Source organism: Macaca mulatta, chromosome 1, assembly GCF_049350105.2.
Source record: "Macaca mulatta isolate MMU2019108-1 chromosome 1, T2T-MMU8v2.0, whole genome shotgun sequence".
Classification (NCBI taxonomy): Eukaryota; Metazoa; Chordata; class Mammalia; order Primates; family Cercopithecidae; genus Macaca; species Macaca mulatta.
In genome coordinates this window covers 184,191,782-184,209,700 of record NC_133406.1, presented here as the reverse complement: position 1 = coordinate 184,209,700, position 17,919 = coordinate 184,191,782, and the positions used below count along the sequence as shown (strand labels likewise).

The following is a 17,919-nucleotide window of genomic DNA, read 5'->3' as shown; positions in this document are numbered from 1 at the left end:
CACTGCAGTTTGCTACCACTACCTTGATCCAAACTAAAGCACCAGCTCTTTACCACTGTTGCTTTTACACCATCAGTTTAAACATCAACCAGTGAAAAGGGAAAATTACATCTTAGTAGCATTATAAAAATAGTTCTGATCTCATGAACCTCTGAAAGTACCTCAGGTTCCTCCAGGTTCCTCCAGGGTCCTCAAGCCACACTGAGAACCATGGCTCTATACTGTATAATCCAGGATAAACCTGGGGTTTTGTCAGCTTCTTCACTGATCAAAGTTCAGATTAAAGCCCAACCCTGAGCTCAGAAGCCTCAGGATCTGGACAATCTTTCTCTGGCCAGCCCTTGTCCCTCATCTCTCAGAGCTAGGCCAAGTCTCTTGAACTCCAAGCTCTAACTTACGATTCTCACTGAAGACCATCTATCCCTCAAGTCAGACCAACCATAGGCTGGACGAAACCTCAGTTCACCTCACCCTTAAGACACTCATTAGACTTCTAGCCACTCAGGGAAAGAGAAAAAAGAGCAGAACTCCCATCTGGAGCCCTTACTGTGTGCCAGGCATGACATTCTTTAATTCAACTCTCACCTCCACTCTGCTAGCAAGGAAACTGAGGCTCAGGGAAGCAGGGTGCCCACGCAGATCTGTCTGACATGAAAGCTAAGCCATGGTGCCGCCTTCTGGTCAGTTCCCACAGTCTCATTCCTGGCCCCGCCTGGACTTCCTCCCCTTCGTGTCTGCTGGCTGGTAAGGTTCCAGCATGCCTCACAACCAAAATTTCCTGAAATGAGAAAATTCCCAGCACCAGCGGTTTTAATCATCCAGTGTCTGAATTCCTAATAGTCACAAATCACTCAGATGTTGGAAACTATGAGACACACCACTCTCCAGAATAGATCATTGATAAAGTCTGAGCTGGGTTCACTTCTGCCATTGTTGGAGACCAGGCGGCGCAGGCTCTCCTTTGGGGAGTATTTCCACCCAAGCCGATGGTTTGTCATCTCTGTCTTTGTTCTGCACACGGGAGTTGACATCCTCTGGCCCCTGCCTCTTCCTCAGCACCAGGGGCTCCCTGGAAGAGCCAGGACCCATTCAAAAAAAGTCACAAAACAACTCCCCAGGATGTGACCAGGATAAGAATCACATCCTAAGATTCAGCTTCAGGAAAGTTTATCCCAAAATAAACCCAACACTGAAGTAAATAAAGCATTAGGAATATTTTGGGAGAGCAATTTCACAGAACTACAAAAAAGGAAAAAAAAGATACTATTGTCAACAGCCTTTGTTCAGACATTCTATATTTCTGGCACATCTTGTTAAGTGGTGGTTTTGTATCTGACATTTATGCAAGGGGGAAATGACCCATGTTTATGAAAATTATACCATTTCTTCTAAGGGTAAGAGTGTCCTTTAAGCACTGGTTTGAGATAGGGCAGAGAGCTTGATGAGGATTCAAGGTTGTGATGATTAAAGCCAGGGTAGGAGGAACATGTAATTTGTGCAAAAGAACCCGGGGAACAACAGTTAAGGAAGAACTCTGTTGAATATTTACAAAGGGGACGCTGCTTTGCAGTCTTGTTTCCCTAGGAGGAAGAGGGAACACAAACAGAAAGTTTTTATGATTTCACAGAACAAGAGAAGGCTCAACACTTGGCATAAAACAAGATAAAGTGTTTGGGATGATGGACACCCACTAAGCCCATCTCCACTTGCACATTCAACCAAAACAGACAGATTCTATTAGTATCAGCTTCACTAATGTGATTGCATTCATCCATTCATCCAATATTTAACAAATACTGTGTATTATACTCCGCTAAGCACTGGGAATGACACAGTGATGAAAACACAGTCTGTGCCCTTCAGAAGCTCTTAGGACAGCAAGAAAAACAGATCTGTGAAGAGGCGATGATAAGAAGGTAATGAGTGCTCTAAATTTTGACAGGAGGCCGGACGTGGTGGCTCACACCTGTAATCCCAGCACTTTGGAAGGCCAAGGAGGGCAGATCACCTGAGGCCAGGAGTCTGAGATCAGACAGGCTAACATGGCAAAACCCCATCTCTATTTAAAAAAAAAAAAAATATATATATATATATATATATATATATTTAGCTGGGTGTGGTGGCACGCACCTCTAGTTCCAGCTACTTGGGAGGCTGAGGCACAAGAATCAATTGAACCTGGGAGGCAGAGGCTGCAGTGAGCTGAAATTGCACCACGCATTCCAGCCTGGGCAACAGAGGGAGACTCTGTCTCTAAATTAATTAATTAATTAATTAATTAAAATAAATTTGATGAGGAAGTAGGAATCCAGGGAGGCTTCCTAGTGATGATGACAGTTGACCTCAAAATCCCAGAGAGGATGATGACTGGAGATGGATGCGGATGGTCATTCCAAAGATCTCAATCAACAACTTTCTTCAGTCTTTCCTCTTCAGTGCATTTATCACTCCATTTAAATTTTCCAGAATTGGTAAAACTTCTATGGGCCTTAATTGAAATATGGTAAGAATAACTTATTACATTTGACTTAGGAAAACTGCATGATCCAGTGGTGAAAAACCACAGGTCTGGGGACAGACAGACCTGGGTTTGAGTTCTGCCACTGCCACTTGCCAGCTGTGGGGACGTCACTCACCCAGTCAGGTCCATGCCCACCTCACAGGGATGTTGCAAGAAATAACATGAAGCAATTGAAGCATCTGGCACCTAATAATATTCTGTTCTTCCCCTAAGATCCTGTGACTACATCCCAAACATCCTCCAGTTCCATGGGTGACTGTTACAACCCCACAGCCTTCCTTCATCCCAGCTGCCACCATCTCTCACCTGCACTATGTGATAGCCTCTGGACTTTTGTCCCCACTTCCTACCTCTGTCCCCTTTGGTCTGTTTTTCACAGAGCAGCCAAAAATGCTTGAAAATGCATGGTGCTCAGGCCTTTTCTCCGCTTCACACACTCCCACAGTTCTCCCTTGACCTCTGATAAATTTGAAACTTTAGAACAGCTTTCATGGCCTTCATTGTTCAGCCCCTGCTCCCCTTTCAGCCTGGTTTGCCTCCCACTACCCCTTTCCACTCCATGCTCACGTTTGCCCATGGACTTCTGCCTGGAACACCATCCCTGCTGCACACCTCTTCTCCTGCATGCTAATGCCTCTCCATTCCCAATGCTTCCCGGAGGAAGCCCTATGCTTTGATGCTTCTTCCAGGAAGCAACCCATGATTTCTGACCACCACAACCACCCCAAGCAACACTGGATTCAGTGCTCCCTCTCTGTCCTTCCTCCCTTCCATTTTTTCCTCCATTTATCATAGTCTTACAATCTACTCCTCTGTATCCATCACTAGATAGTCATTTCTTAGGAATAGGTTTTGAAGCTTTTATCCCATATCTGACCTATTTTGAATGAATGAATAATCTCACAACTAATGAATGGCAGTGATGAGATTAAAACTCAGGTCAATCTCATCCCCAAACGTATGGGTTTCCATCATCCCAGTTGAAACCTAACTAAAAACTGTAGTGCCATCCCCCCTCCATTGCCTCACACCCCCAATGGGTCTGCTCCCACCAGTCCCCCACTCTGCCCCCCAACACACACACACACAAACACACACACACACACACACACACACACACACCCCTAGCTTAGGGTCCCTCTATTTGGCATGGATTCACTTTCTGCCAGGAATGCATATTTTCCTTGCGGGCTGAGGCACTATATGGACTGTACTAAAAACACTCAACCCACTGATTCTGGTGAAATCATTTTGGAGTGACAAGGATAGGCAGGGACTTTCCTGGGCTCAGGACTCTAGCCGGGGAGTGGCAAAAGCCACACTGCAACTCAACTCAGGAGAAAATGCCTGGAAATTTGAGCCAGCTGTTTTTTTCTTACTCATCAAAGTGCATTGAGTCAACCCTTGATCTTTTGTCAATATTTGCAGACCGAAAACACGACAAACCACCCCCTGTGCCGCCAGAGTGTAGACACGAAATCCCCTGGGGTAAAACAGAAATTTCATAACTGGCTGTAGAGTTACTGTTTTTGCCTTTTGGAAGCTTCCACCTTGTGATGGGAAGAGCACTGTCAGCCCAACACAGAAACTCTGCCGCCTGGAGTCACGTGCATCCAGATGCAAAGGGACTTGAATGTCATGCTAAAGAGTTTGGGTAATAACAATGATAAAATGCTACTTATTGAGGTAGACGTGTTTAATGTGTCTTCTTTCATCCTGAAGGCTAAGAATTTGTACAGCCATGTTACAGATTTGGAAAATGATGTGAAGAGAAGCTAAGAGATTTGCCATTGCCACTCAGCTGCCAAAGGTCAGAGGCAGGATTCTAGTCTGTCCCCTTTGTTCCATCACCCCTGCCTCCCCTTGGGCCCAGCCACCATCACCTCTCCCTGGGGGAGCTCCTAATTGTTCTCCCTTCTTCCTCTTGTGCCCTCCTCCAACCTATCTCCACAGCCAAAGTGATCTTTAACAATGTAAACCCAGTTGTATCACTCTTTCCAGTATAATGGTCATTACTTCTACTTCTCAGCCTCCATCCTCCAGCCATTGTCCGGCAATTGGGGCAGAATTCACTCCTGCTCAGAAGGTGAGTAGATGCGGTAGTGCCACTGGCTCTGCTACAGGAATTGGTTAGCAGGACTTTGCATCTACCTGGCCACAGACATTGGGAAGGTGTGAAAAAAGGCCGTCAGCTGGATGCTCAAGACTGAATTCTGAGATTGTGGGGGTGATGCTCTTGCTCTCATTCCTGTCTGCAGGTAGCCATCCTGTGACCCTGGAAGAAACCAGCCCAAGGAAGATACTAACCTACAGAAGAAGGACGTGGCCAGAGTAATCACATAGACCCAGAGTTGGAGCCCTGACTGTACCACACCCCAAGCCTTCCCACCTTTCAACCTCTCAGTGATGGTGAACCAATAAATCCTTTCTATTGTTCAAGCCAGTGTGAGTTAGGTTCGCTATAACTTGCTGCAGAAAGTCTCGTGAGTGGTTCAGATACCTGTTGGTGCTCCTGGAATTGCATCCAGATGCCCTACCTTAGTATTAAAATCTCACTCAACTCTAAGATCAGTGAGTCGGGAGGGTGAGGGCTAGATTTTCATTGACCCTGGTATTGCCAGCTCCTGCTAGACATCAATCTGGCACAGAGCAGACAATGTTAACTTTTTTTCCTTAAAGGAGTAAAACCCAGGTCTCTTTTCAGTGTCTTATCAGCCTCCCAAAGGCAGGGAATCCCACTGGGATCCCTGATCACCTACCAGAGCCACCTCTCTGCAGTCGACTGCATTTTGCTAGACATCGGCCTTGCTGTCCACCTTCCCCATCAGCGTCCTCACGGAGACCACCATGAGGGAGGGGCAGCAGGTCTGAACTTGAGGCTATGTCCAGCAGTGTGTCTGAGCTCCAGGTACCCAGGAGGGGTCCATGGTCAAGCAATGCCCAGGGCACAGGATGGTGCAAGCAAGATGTAAACAAGATGCAAGCAAGATGGTGCAAGGACATGCAAACAAGATGTTTGCAAGGAGATGTTTGCAACAAGATGTTTGCAAGGAGATGCAAACAAGATGGTGCAAGGAGAGCCTCCAAAACAGTCTGGAATTCACACAAGTAAATGGGAGGGACTTCAGAGCCATTGTGATTTGGGCAGCGATAAATATGACCAACAGGGTGACCAGTGGACCATGAGAAACATCCACGTGTAGGTTCAAAGAACATTGCATTCCTTTGTTTATCTAACCCACATCCTCCTTCCTGTCTTAGGGCCTTTGCACTGCCCTTTCCTCAGACTGATTGCCCAGTTACTCTACCTCATGACCAACCTCTGTCTTAACTCTCTGCAGAGTGCTTATCAATGGCTGATTGCATTTGTTTGCTTTTGTTTCTCTGTCCATGAGAGCAAGGACCTTGATTGTCTTATTTATCACTACTTCTCTCATATCAAAAATCCCTCCATAGTCCTGACTCAACAGCTCATGCCTATAATCCCAGCACTTTGGGAGGCTGGGAAGGGAGGATTGCTTGAGGCTAGGAGTTTGAGACCAGCAACATGGCAAGACCCCATTAAAATAAAATAAAATAAAAATTATCCAGGCGAGGTGATGTGTGTCTGTAGTCCCAGCTACTGAGTGGGGCTGGGGTGGGAAAACCACTAGGGCCTGGGAGGTTGAGGCTGCAGTAAGCCCTGATCACAACGCTGCATTCCAGCCTGGGCGACAAAGCGAGACCCTATCCCCCCGACAAAAAAAACAAAAACAAAACTCCCCCCATAAACACACATTAAATAAATGAACAGTTGCCCTGCCCCCTCCACTCAGAGGCCCACCCCCTTCAATTGTGAACTTGGTCTCATCAGTCAAGTACATTCAGATGTGATCTCCTCACAGGCGCCTCCACCTCCCTCATCCCATGTAATCCCTCCTCCCCCACCTCACTTATTTCCTTCATGCTCTTTAGGGCAATATAAAATTATCTCATGTATTTGTGTTTACTTGTTAGTTATCTGCCTTTCTCCTGCGAATGTAAACTATATCTTTCCTTGTCCCCAGGGGAGATCACTTCCAGACTTTAAGTAGGTGCTCAATAAACTTTTGTGGCGGGAATGAACAGCAAGGGAGGAAATGAATCTCCAGGGCTCTGGAACCAGTGGACATAAGAAGATAAAGAAAGAATCAAAGTTGATTTCAGAGTAATTCTGTGAGGTAAACAGGGTGGTTTTTTTCTACCATGGCTGTTGAGAGATGAGGAAAGCAAAGTTTACAATGTTGTGACCTCATCAAAATAGCTTGTCTGGTGAAGTCCATAGTTGAACTTGGGTCTGATTCCTTTTCCAGTTCCTTTTCTTTTGAATCATGCAGCTTTCCTGTTGAAACTCATTTACATAGATGCTAAAAGTATCAGCAATCTCCTCTCTGCAAGTCGCTCCAAATTCTTGCAAGGTGGAGCATGGCTGTTTGAGAAGCCATCACTGAATCTCCTAATGTGTTGGCCCTCACAAGGCTGCAGTTATATCGCTTTCATGAGACACCAGCAACCAATAGCAGCCTGGCATTGTAAAAGTTTCTCCGTGCCTTCGTGCTACAGCCAGGCCTCTGGCTTCTCTCTTTCTCTCAATTATTACCTTAACCATGCCCTGGAGACCTAAGGAGCCAGTTTATTTTGACTGGGAGATTGTTAAACTGCAGGAGGCAAACCAGAGACACTGCCAGGCTGTGATTTCCATTGCTCCACATGACCAGGGGGTGCTGAGAATAGCCAAGGCCGCTTCCTGCTGGAGGAGGAAATGGCAGTTTCCTCAACTCCAGGAAACCTTACTTCCTCTCTGGTGCCTAGCTCCGTGTTAACCAATTAGACAGCTTCTTCCCACCCCAGACCCCAGAGACCCGGCCCAAGCCTGGAGAAGACATCCTGTTTCCCCTGAGGAAGTGGCCCAGATTGAAGGAGCCACTAGGGTATTTGAGGGGGGAGTGAGTAGGGAGTAGGGCAGGAAGGGGCTGACAAGGAGTAGTAACAGTGGTATCCAGTGTCTACTAAGAACCACAGCCCCACTGCCACCCCCACTCCTTTGTCCTGACCCTGAGAGATCTCAATGCACTTGGCAAACTCTTACTGGCCTTTGTAGTCCAAAGTCTTCCCGTGATCCCGTCTCATCCTCAAGCCGGCTCCTCCATCCACCGTCTCTCTTCTGTATACCATCACAGTCCAAAACACAATGCCAGCCCTTTCTTGGTTTCTACAGAAAACAGGCTCACACCACACATTCCAGGAGTTTAGAAACGTTGCTGAGCACTAAGTGGGCACCAGGCACCATCACATTGCCTGGCAGATAGCCTCATGCAGACAGCTCTGGAGCCAAGCTTCCTGGGTTCAAATCCTGCTTCATATCCTCTGTCCCCAGCTAGCTATGCCTTGTCGGGTGGGTCATTTAACCCTCTGGGTCTCATTTTTTCCTCTATTTCCCCCTATCTATGGGAATAGTGGTAATTAGCCCTTCAGGGTTGTAGGGAGATGCAATGGGACAAAGCACTGGGCTTATAGCTCAGTACTCAGTGATGGTCATTATTGTTTTACTCTGCCTCCTCCTCCATTTCGGAAGCAGGGGGGAAAAAACGCACAAAACCCTTTCCTTGTCTCTTGAAGAATAATAGTACCCTTTCCCTGAAACCTTGGCACTAGCCAGTATCCATGCTTGGGAATTTCAGTTTCTACAGGAACCAATCTTCCAAGGATATTTTTCTGAGTGCTCTACTTGTGTGTGGGATTTGAGTGAATAAAACCTTCCCAATCTCATTATCATTTATTACCATTTAATATCAACCACTCACTAAATAACTTATTATCTCATTTTTAAAAATAAACTTCCTATCTTAGAATAGTTTTAGACTCACAGGAAAAATTGCAGAGGTAACAGAATTTCCAGATACCTCACACCCAGTTTCCCCAAATCTTAACATCATATGTGAATGTGGTATATTAGTTAAAATTAATGAACCAATATTAATATACTATAATTCACTAAAGCCCATGGTTCCTCCTTAGGTTTTACATAGTGTCTTTCTTTCTTTTCTTTCTTTCTTTCTTTCTTTCTTTCTTTCTTTCTTTCTTTCTTTCTTTCTTTCTTTCTTTCTTTCCTTTCTTTCTTCCTTCCTTCTTTCCTTCTTTTTTTTTCTTTTTCTTTCTTTCTTCTTTCTTTCTGTCTTTTCTTTCTTCCTTTCTTTTCTGTTCTTTCTTTCTCTCTCTCTCTCTCTTTTTCTTTTTAGATGCAGTCTCCCTCTGTCACACAGGCTGGAATGCAGTGGCACGATGTCAGCTCACTGCACCCTCCGCCTCCCAGGTTCAAGCAGTTCTTCTGCCTCAGCCTCCTGAGTAGCTGGGATTACACCACCACCATGCCCGGCTAATTTTGTGTATTTCTACTAGAGATGGGATTTCAGTACGTTGGCCAGACTGGTTTCAAACCCCTGACCTCAGGTGATCCACCCGCCTTGGCCTCCCAAAGTGCTGAGATTACAGGAGTGAGCCACCACGCCTGGTCCCTAGTGTCCTTCTGTTCTCAGATCCCACCGAAGATACCACATTATACTTAGTTACCAAGTCTCTTCGGGATCCTCTGGCCTGTGACAGCTCCTTGTTTTCATGACTTTGACAGTTTTGTGGAGTATTGGCCAGGTATTATGAAGAGTATCTCTCAGTTAGATTTTGTCTCATGTTTTTCTTTTGACTAGATAGACTGGGGTCTGGGACTGAAAGGAAGAACACCACAGAGGTGACATTTTGGTACATACTGTAGATATGACTCAGCACCACTTTTGTTGACCTGATCACTTGGCTTAGGTCGTGTTTGTCAGGTTTCTCCACTAACATTACTTTCTTTTTTTCCTCCGTCTATACTGTATTCTTTGGAAGGAGGTCGCTATGCACAACACACATTTAAGGATTAGGGAGTTATACTCCGCCTCCCACAGGGTGGAATATCTATAGAAATGATTTGAAATTCTGCTGCACGAAAAAATTGTATATTTTCCCCGATTCGTTTATTTCTTTATTTATTTATATCAGTATGGACTCATAGGTTTTTATTTTATACTTTGTATTATAATACTACATTATTATTATTATTATTATTATTAGGAGACAAGGTCTCGCTCTGTAGCCCAGGCTAGAGTGCAGTGGTGCGATCTCAGCTCACTGCAATCTCTGCTTCCTGGGCTCAAGCGATCCTCCCATCTCAGCTCTGCCAAGTAGCTGGGACTACAGGGATACGCCACCATGCTCGGCTAATTTTTTAAATTTTTGTAGAGATGAGGTCTCACTATATTGCCCAGGCTAGTCTCGATCTCCTGGGTTCAAGCCATCCTCCCGCCTTGGCCTCCTGAAGTGCTGGGATTACAGACGTGAGCCACCATGCCCAGCTACCTTATTTATTTTGTTGTTCAAATGTTCAGCTTTGGCCATTGGGAGCTCTTTCAATTGGTTCCTCCATCACATTGATACACCCATATCATTGTTTTTGTTTTGCTTTGTTTTAGAGAAATTTCTTACTTTCTGGTAGTAGGAGATGCTCTAGGATCATCTTATAAACATACGGCCCCAGTCATAGATTCAGCCATTTCTCCAAGGATTGCTGGTTCCTTGTACTGCACAATAGTACTGAAAACCAAAATATGGACGCTAGGTATACTTGCAGCTACTGAGATGTCATTGCTTCTAGGCTCTCTCAGCTGACACAGCCAGGAAATATATGTGTGTATATACTAACCTGTGTATATATCCATGTCTACACATTTTCTATATATAAACATCTGTATCTATATTAAGCTAAACATGATTCACACTGTACCTCCAACTCGAACCCAATATCATGTAGATCATTCTAGCTTCCTCCTCTTGCTTACCTATGCACTCCCCTCCAAGAGTAAAAACCCTGGCTTCCACCATCCACCATCTTTTAATTTATTTGTTCAGTCCCAGCATACCTGTATAGCAGTACCATAATTGTTAACCCATATCCCACAGGAAACAACTTTTCAGCTAGAGTGCAGTACTTGTATATAGTTTCTTTTGCCTTTAATCTTATAGACTCCATTTATTTCCAAAATTACTTAGGTCCACAACAATTTCATCCACCCCATCACTGTGGTTGTTTTATACATTTGTGATACAATTAGATTGCTTTATCACTTTATGCATCTGGTCCTGGGTTCTCTTGACATCCTAAATAGTTTTTAAAATTCATTTAAATACAAAAGGTTCACTGTGTGCTGTGAAGTTCTGTAAGTTTTCATAAATGCCTATTGTCATGTATCCACAATTGCAGTATCATGCATAATGGTTTCACCACTCTAAAAAATTCCCTGTACCTCATCTGTTCAATACTCCCCCTAATCCCCTGACAACTGCTTATCTTTTTACTCTCATTACAGTTTTGCCTTTTCTAGAATGGCACAGACTTGGAATTGTACACTATGCAGCCTTTTCAGACTCTTTCTTCATTTAGCAATACATATTTAGGATTCATTCATAGCCTCTCACAGCTTGATAGCACCTTATTTTTTGCATCATGAAATAGTATTCCATTGTGTATATGTACCACCGTTTGTCTACCAATTCACTTATTGAAGGACATTTTGGTTTCTTTTTTTCCAGTTTTTGGCAATTATTAAAATAAACTGCTATAAACAATAGTGTGCAAGTTTTTGCTTGAACATTCATTTTCAAATCAGTTGGATAAATACCTAGGAGTATATTGCTAGATCATAGAGTGAGATTAGATTTAGTTTTGTAAGAAACTGCCACACTGTTTTCTCAAGTGGCTATATGATTTTGCATTCCCATAAGCAATGAATGAAATTTCCTATTGCTCCACATTCTCATCAGCATTCAGTATTGTCAGTGTTGGATTTTGGCCATTCTAATAGGTGTGTAGTGATATCTTGTGGTTGTTTTAACTTGCAATTCCCTAACGACAAATTATGTTGATCAACTTTTCACGTGATCATTTCCCTTCTGTACATCTTATTTGGTGAGGTGTCTGATTGCACCTTTTGCTCACTTTTTAACTGGATTGTTGGTTTTCTTATTGCTGTGTTGATGTGTCTTTTGTATATATTGGATATAAGTCCTTTCTCAGATATGTATTTTGCAAATATTTTCTCCCATTCCATGGCTTGTCTTTTGACTATCTCCATAGTGTCTTTCACAAAGCAGAATTTTTTATGTTAATGAAATCCAAGTTACCAGCTTTTTCTCTCATGCCTTGTACCTTTGGTGTCGTATCTAATAGCTTATCACCAAACCTGGAATGATTTTAAATGCGCTATCTTATGGAATCATTACACCACTGCTCTTGGGCAGGGGATGCCATTTTCTTTTTTTCCTTTTTTTTTTTTTTTTTTTGAGATGGAGTCTCACTCTGTCGCCCAGGCTGGAGTGCAGTGGCCGGATCTCAGCTCACTGCAAGCTCCGCCTCCCGGGTTTACACTATTCTCCTGCCTCAGCCTCCCAAGTAGCTGGGACTACAGGCACCCGCCACCTCGCCTGGCTAGTTTTTTTGTATATTTTAGTAGAGACAGGGTTTCACCGTGTTAGCCAGGATGGTCTTGATCTCCTGACCTCGTGATCTGCCCATCTTAGCCTCCCAAAGTGCTGGGATTACAGGCTTGAGCCACCGCGCCCGGCCGGGGATGTCATTTTCATTTCATAGAATAAACAGCTTTCTGTCACATTTATCTCTTCAGGACCTTGAAATCGGGAAAAAGAGAGAATGGGTAAGCACCAAGAGAGAATATACAGGCAAAAGCAGGCCAAGGCAAACATTACGAGGCTTCAAAGCTCCCTGTTCAACCTTAAAATTCATGAGCATTTGATTTTCTCTTCCACTGAATAGCTGCATTTGTTTTAATGTAAATATTATATTATTATTGCCAAGGTACATACACACCACCACCACCACCAATGTTTTGGTAAAACTGGCGCTTCATTAGCAAACACCATGTTTAATGATTGAGTGACTTTATATCCTCCAGCAGTGACATACTTCTCCCAGGAATATCTGCACCTCAGTTTGGGAAGCAAACGACACTGAAGGAAAGGGCAAGGTTGAGCACCTTGTCAAATGTCACACAGCTAGCAAGTGGCCGACCCAAGATGTGAGTCCTGAGTAAGCAGACTCCAAAGCTAGTGCTCCCAAGAAGCCTTGGGGGTACAGTATGTCTGCCAGCATACAGTGTCTGTGTCCTTGACCAGACGCAGCCTGGCTCAGGGAGGCTGACATCATCTCCATTTCAAGGAGGCACACTTCTCCCTTCACCATTGATCTGGCCTTCCTCTGGCCTTCACAGCCCCTAGCGTCATACCATCTCATTTAGGCTTCCCTCCCTCTTCAAAGCATGAATTAGGAAAGGAGGGAAAGCAACCCCAGGATGTGTCTGTGACGAATGTGGGAAAGAACCAGCCCTGGGGGATGATAAAGACCTTGAAAAAAACAAACAAACAAAAAAAGATTTTTCTTTATAATAAAAAACTTTTTATACTCAAACAATTTTTTGCTGAAACAACAATGCACATAAAACCTATTGAGGGAATGTATAATTATGCCAAATTAAACTGTGTAGAAGCGTCTCCCTGGCCATGAGAACCATTTATTTCTTGGTTCAGTTGTATTCAGTGGCTGGGGCTGGAGTAGCCACTGTTCTAAAAGAAGGAGCTTCTTTAGAGAAAGAGGTCATTCTCTCAGAGAAATGACCTTTGCCCTCCAGAGCTGGGACCTGACTGGCTCCTCTAGAAAAAGTGGGAGCTGTAGCCATGTCTCTGTGAGCGCGCCTGACCACAGAACCCAGCGCTGGGCCAGGCAGTCTCTTTGTCCCCACCCATCTCATCTGGATTGTATACATTCAGCAAACATGCCCATGTATTGGGCATGAACCGCCAACTCTACCCTCCTCCTAAGGACTCAGTGGCCTTATAAGTGTTCCCTTTATTCCACATGCTGTCCTGGAGTCCAAGCCCTAAATTCAAGTCTCTTCTGCAATGACTAATTCTGTGATCTTGCTTGACATCTCCGCACCACTTTCCTCCCATCCATCTGTGAAACATGAGTGAGAGGCTTCCAGATGGGCATGGAGCAGGATGCTTTCACCTATGTCATTTGAAGGAGATTGCTCTTCTAGCAGAAAAAAATGACAAGGAAGTGACTATATCATCAAGATGAGTCTTTGAAGCTTCCTGCAAAATCTTCATGTCCTTTGGTGGCAAATGTTTCCTCTCAAATGTATGTAAAATATTTAGCACAATGTGCTAACTCAGTCAGTGTAGATGCCCTTTCCTTCCCTTTTTTGCAACTGCTTCAGAGAACCCCCACCCACTTTTGTATGCCTCACTGCCTGGGACAAGGCAGCTTTGCCCTGTGCCCCATTTAAGCTCTGAACCTCAATGCATCTTCAGGGAAAGCTTCAGAGTGACTGCTGCCATTCACTTTTCAAAGACCCCAAAATGGGGCTCCAAACCTCACTCCAATCAGCGTAACTAAGGGAAGGAGCTGGAACAACCGGGATTGTGGGAGATTAACCAGCTCTCCCACTGAGAGGCCAGGCAACCTGTGTTACTAAATCCTTCTACCGGATTAAGCCAGAGCCCACAGATCAGCCACAGGCTTGAACAGATGTGACACAATGGGGCACTTTCTGGGCCTTGGTCCAAGGAAGGAGCTAAAAGTAGATGGTGCATGGCACAAGGCACTTGTCACTCTCTCCCTTGTAGAGGCAGTGGGCTGTCTCAGAAAGAACATGAGTCAAAAGACCTGCGTTGGCCCAGCTTGGCCATGTGTCAGCTGTGTGACCTTGATGAGTCACTTCACTGCTCTGGGCCTCCGTTCCTTCAACAGAAAAATGGAGCTCATTGTATGGATTTCACAGAGTCATGAAGGATTCTGAAATAATCAATCCAAATTTTATTTCTTCAATGACCCTCAAAATGAAATATTAATGGGATTGTCTCTGGCTGGATAAAGGCCTGGCTCAAAGGACCAATCATGTCTGTGGCTTCTCTGACTCCTCCTCCTTCCTCTGTGCTCCTCGGTGCTTTGCACATGCTTCCCCCGTACCACTCTGCTTCAGGAGTTCCTCTCCTGTAACTCAGCTTCTTGGAAACAGGGATTCTGCAACATTTATCTCTGCTTTCCCACACCTGGCCACACATGGGTTCCTAAATATGTATATCCAACTAAATGTACTTTGTAAATGATGCAATCTTCTCATCATTATCTACAGTCTAGGAAGGGAAATGGAACATATCAACAGATATTAACATATCTGTCAATATTAGCATATCCATGAACATATCTATCAAAATGTTCCATTTTCCCTCCTAGACTGTAGATACTTAGAGGGCAAGGGTCAGAGCTACTTCATCCACGTATCTACCATGGCACCAAACTAGACACACAGGGAGCGTTCAGTGAGTATATGTGGAAAGCAAGAAGATGGGAAGGGGAGAGGAAGAAATAGAAACTCCCCCTCCCCAACAGCAACAGCTAACCCAGCCAGTTCACTTGCCCACTCAGCCACTGGGCAGACCCACACTCTCACTCAGCTTACTGAGACCAGAAATGAGATTGTTTTTTAGTCTTCCTGGCCCAAAACTACAAAATTCACAAGGGCCAGATATAATTTTTCTTTCCACCAAGATTTTCCTGTGTGATGTCTAAAGACTCAGCAGTCACCCAAAGGTTCTGATTGCAATGGATTGTCAAGGTTACAGATCCCCTGTAGAATTTCTCCACTAAGATGGGTGAGAAGAAACCACCTTCCATTTGTTTGCCCTAGACACAATGCTGTTTTCAACCCTAGTTTCTTTGCCCATGTTGTCCCCTTTTGTCTAAAATGCCTTTTTTCAACCTCCGAACCATATCGTCACACTCTACAGTTCCTACCACCATCATGCTGACAGCAGCCAATTTGCCCAGCGGATTCACGCTTACCCTTCAAGATGTAACTGAAGTGGAACCTCACTAGCAAAGGAGGTGATCGGCACAGGGGGCATACAGAACAGTTGCTAGGAGCCCTGACATTAGAGTCAAATCTCAACACTCACATATATAAGCTCTATGACCTTGGGAAAGTCACTGTCCATTTCTGAGTCTCAGTTTGCCCATCTGTAAAATGAACAGGACAGCAAGCACCTTCTTCATAGGTTTGTTATGAGAAGTAAATTGGAAAAATGAATGTAAAGGCTTGGCACAGTACTTGGCACACAGAAAGCTCTGTATAAATGGCAACTCTAGGTGCATATGAAATATTCCTTGGCATCCCTCCTCCCTACCCCCATGGCACCCTGTGCTTACTTCTGTAGTGGCCATTTATCTCACTGTTTTCATATCTGCTTATACTTGTGGCCCTACTAAGCTATGGAGAACTCGCAGGCAGGAACTCTCTGTCTTCTTATCCCCATGGTCCAGTACTAGCGCTGTTTGTTGCATAAGTGAATGAATTAGTGGAATTAATAAATACATGAATAAATAGATTGGATGAATATATCTTTAGGCTACATGGAGAGCAGTGCTTATTCTAAGCTCATCGGGGCTGGAGATGCGGCTGCCAGCGTGTCTTACGTCTGAACCATGCCTAGGATGCCAAAGGAAGCCCATGAGGCCAAAGACCAGTGGGGACAGTGAGACTCAAAGGTAAATTTTTGTTACTGCTGAGCTTGCCCCTGTCAACCTCTCCCAAGGCCTGCCAGGTGACTAACCATCAGTAAGTATTTGATTGGAATTCAGAGATTCATTCATTCATCCAACTAATATGTATTGAGCCAGACAATGTTCCAGGAAATAGGACATAGCCATGGATAAGAGGGGTGTATTTCCAGAAGAGATGAAAGAAAGTGGCTGGGTGTGGTGGCTCACGCCTGTAATCCCAGCACTTTGGGAGGCTGAGGCAGGCAGATCACGAGGTCAGGAGTTTAAGACCAGCCTGGTCAACGTGGTAAAACCCCGTCTCTACTAAAAATACAAAAATTAGTTGGGCTTGGTGGTGGGTGCCTGTAATCCCAGCTACTGGGGAGGCTGAGGCAGGAGAATGGCTTGAATCCAGGAAGCGGAGGTTGCAGTGAGCCAAGATCGTGGAGTGCAGTGGCACTCCAGCCTGGGTGACAGAGCAAGACTCCATCTCAAAAAGAAAAAAAAAGAGAACAGAAAGAAAGAAAGTATGATTCCATTTTGGATTATATGATGAGAGGTAACAAAGGCCAATATCACCTATGGCTGTGGAAGTTGGAAGAGAAAAGAGGAGCAACAGACCGGGAGTCAGGAAACCCAGATTCTTATTTTTTCTATCCGCACAGTCATCTCAACCAAGTTGCTTGGCCTCTCTCTGCCCTTGGGACACATGACTTATACAGGGAGGACCTATCTGCCCTGCCCAACACAAGGCCAGATATTCATATGGAGGATGATTGTAGAAAATGCTTTGGAATCATGCAAAGAGGACAACTTTTTGGCTCTGTGAACTCAGACACATCATTCATGTCTCCAAAGCTCTAGTTATTGATCTGTTAAATGGAGATAGAGGTACTTGCTTGGTCTACTTTGCAGTGTCATGGGGGGTCTTAACCTAGACCTTAGAGGGAGAAAAGTGTTTGTAAGAAATAAAGAACACTGACAGTGTAACTCTCTGGTGTAGACCTGTAGTTACTCTACTCACCCCTCAGTTTCAAAGACTGGCTCTTCCTCAGGTGGTTCACTTAGCCTCTCTGATCCTCAGAGTCCTCATCTGAAACATGGGGATAATAATCCTAGCCTAGCACACTCTGTAATGTTGTGAGAATTATATGAAATAATAGATATGGAAAACTTTGTCAATGTTACCATGCTATATTAAGTAAATTTGAGGGGCGATATGGTTTGGATCTGTGTTCCCACCCAAGTCTCATGTTGAAATATAATCCCCAGTGCTGGAGGTGGGGCCTGGGTGGGAGGTGATTGGATCATGGGGGCAGTTTCTCATGATTTAACCCATCTCCCTTCACCTCCCCCCCACCCACCCGTGCTGTCACCACGATAGTAGGATCTCATGAGATCTGGTTGTTTTAAACTGTGTGGCACCACCGCTTCACTGTCTTCCTCACACTCCAGCCATGTAAAACGCCTTCTCTCGCTTTGCCTTCCACCATGGATTGGAAGTTTCCTGAGGCCTCCCCAGAGGCAGAAGCCACTATGTTTTCTGTACAGCCTGCCGAACCATGAGCCAATTAAACTTCGTTTCTTCTTTTATTTTTTATTATCATTTTTTTCAGATGGGGTTTCGCTCTATCACCCAGGCTGGAGTGCAGCCTCCACCTCTCGGTTCAAGCAATTATCCCACCTCAGCCTCCCGAGTAGCTGGGATTACAGGCACCAACCACCATGC

The 17,919-nt window shown here is 44.6% G+C and overlaps 1 protein-coding gene across 1 annotated transcript in view; it reads right to left on the bottom strand.

The window, feature by feature from the left end:
* The window catches only part of LOC106998852 (uncharacterized), a 93,520-nt gene that overhangs the window by 17,314 nt on the left and 58,287 nt on the right, over positions 1-17,919 (bottom strand). The window contains exons 12-14 of the mRNA XM_077955850.1: positions 3,681-12,258; positions 2,343-2,488; positions 586-1,580 (exon numbers count right to left, since the gene is read on the bottom strand). The gene's annotated coding sequence lies outside the window, so the exon portion shown is untranslated. The remainder of the gene's footprint in view (positions 1-585; positions 1,581-2,342; positions 2,489-3,680; positions 12,259-17,919) is intronic.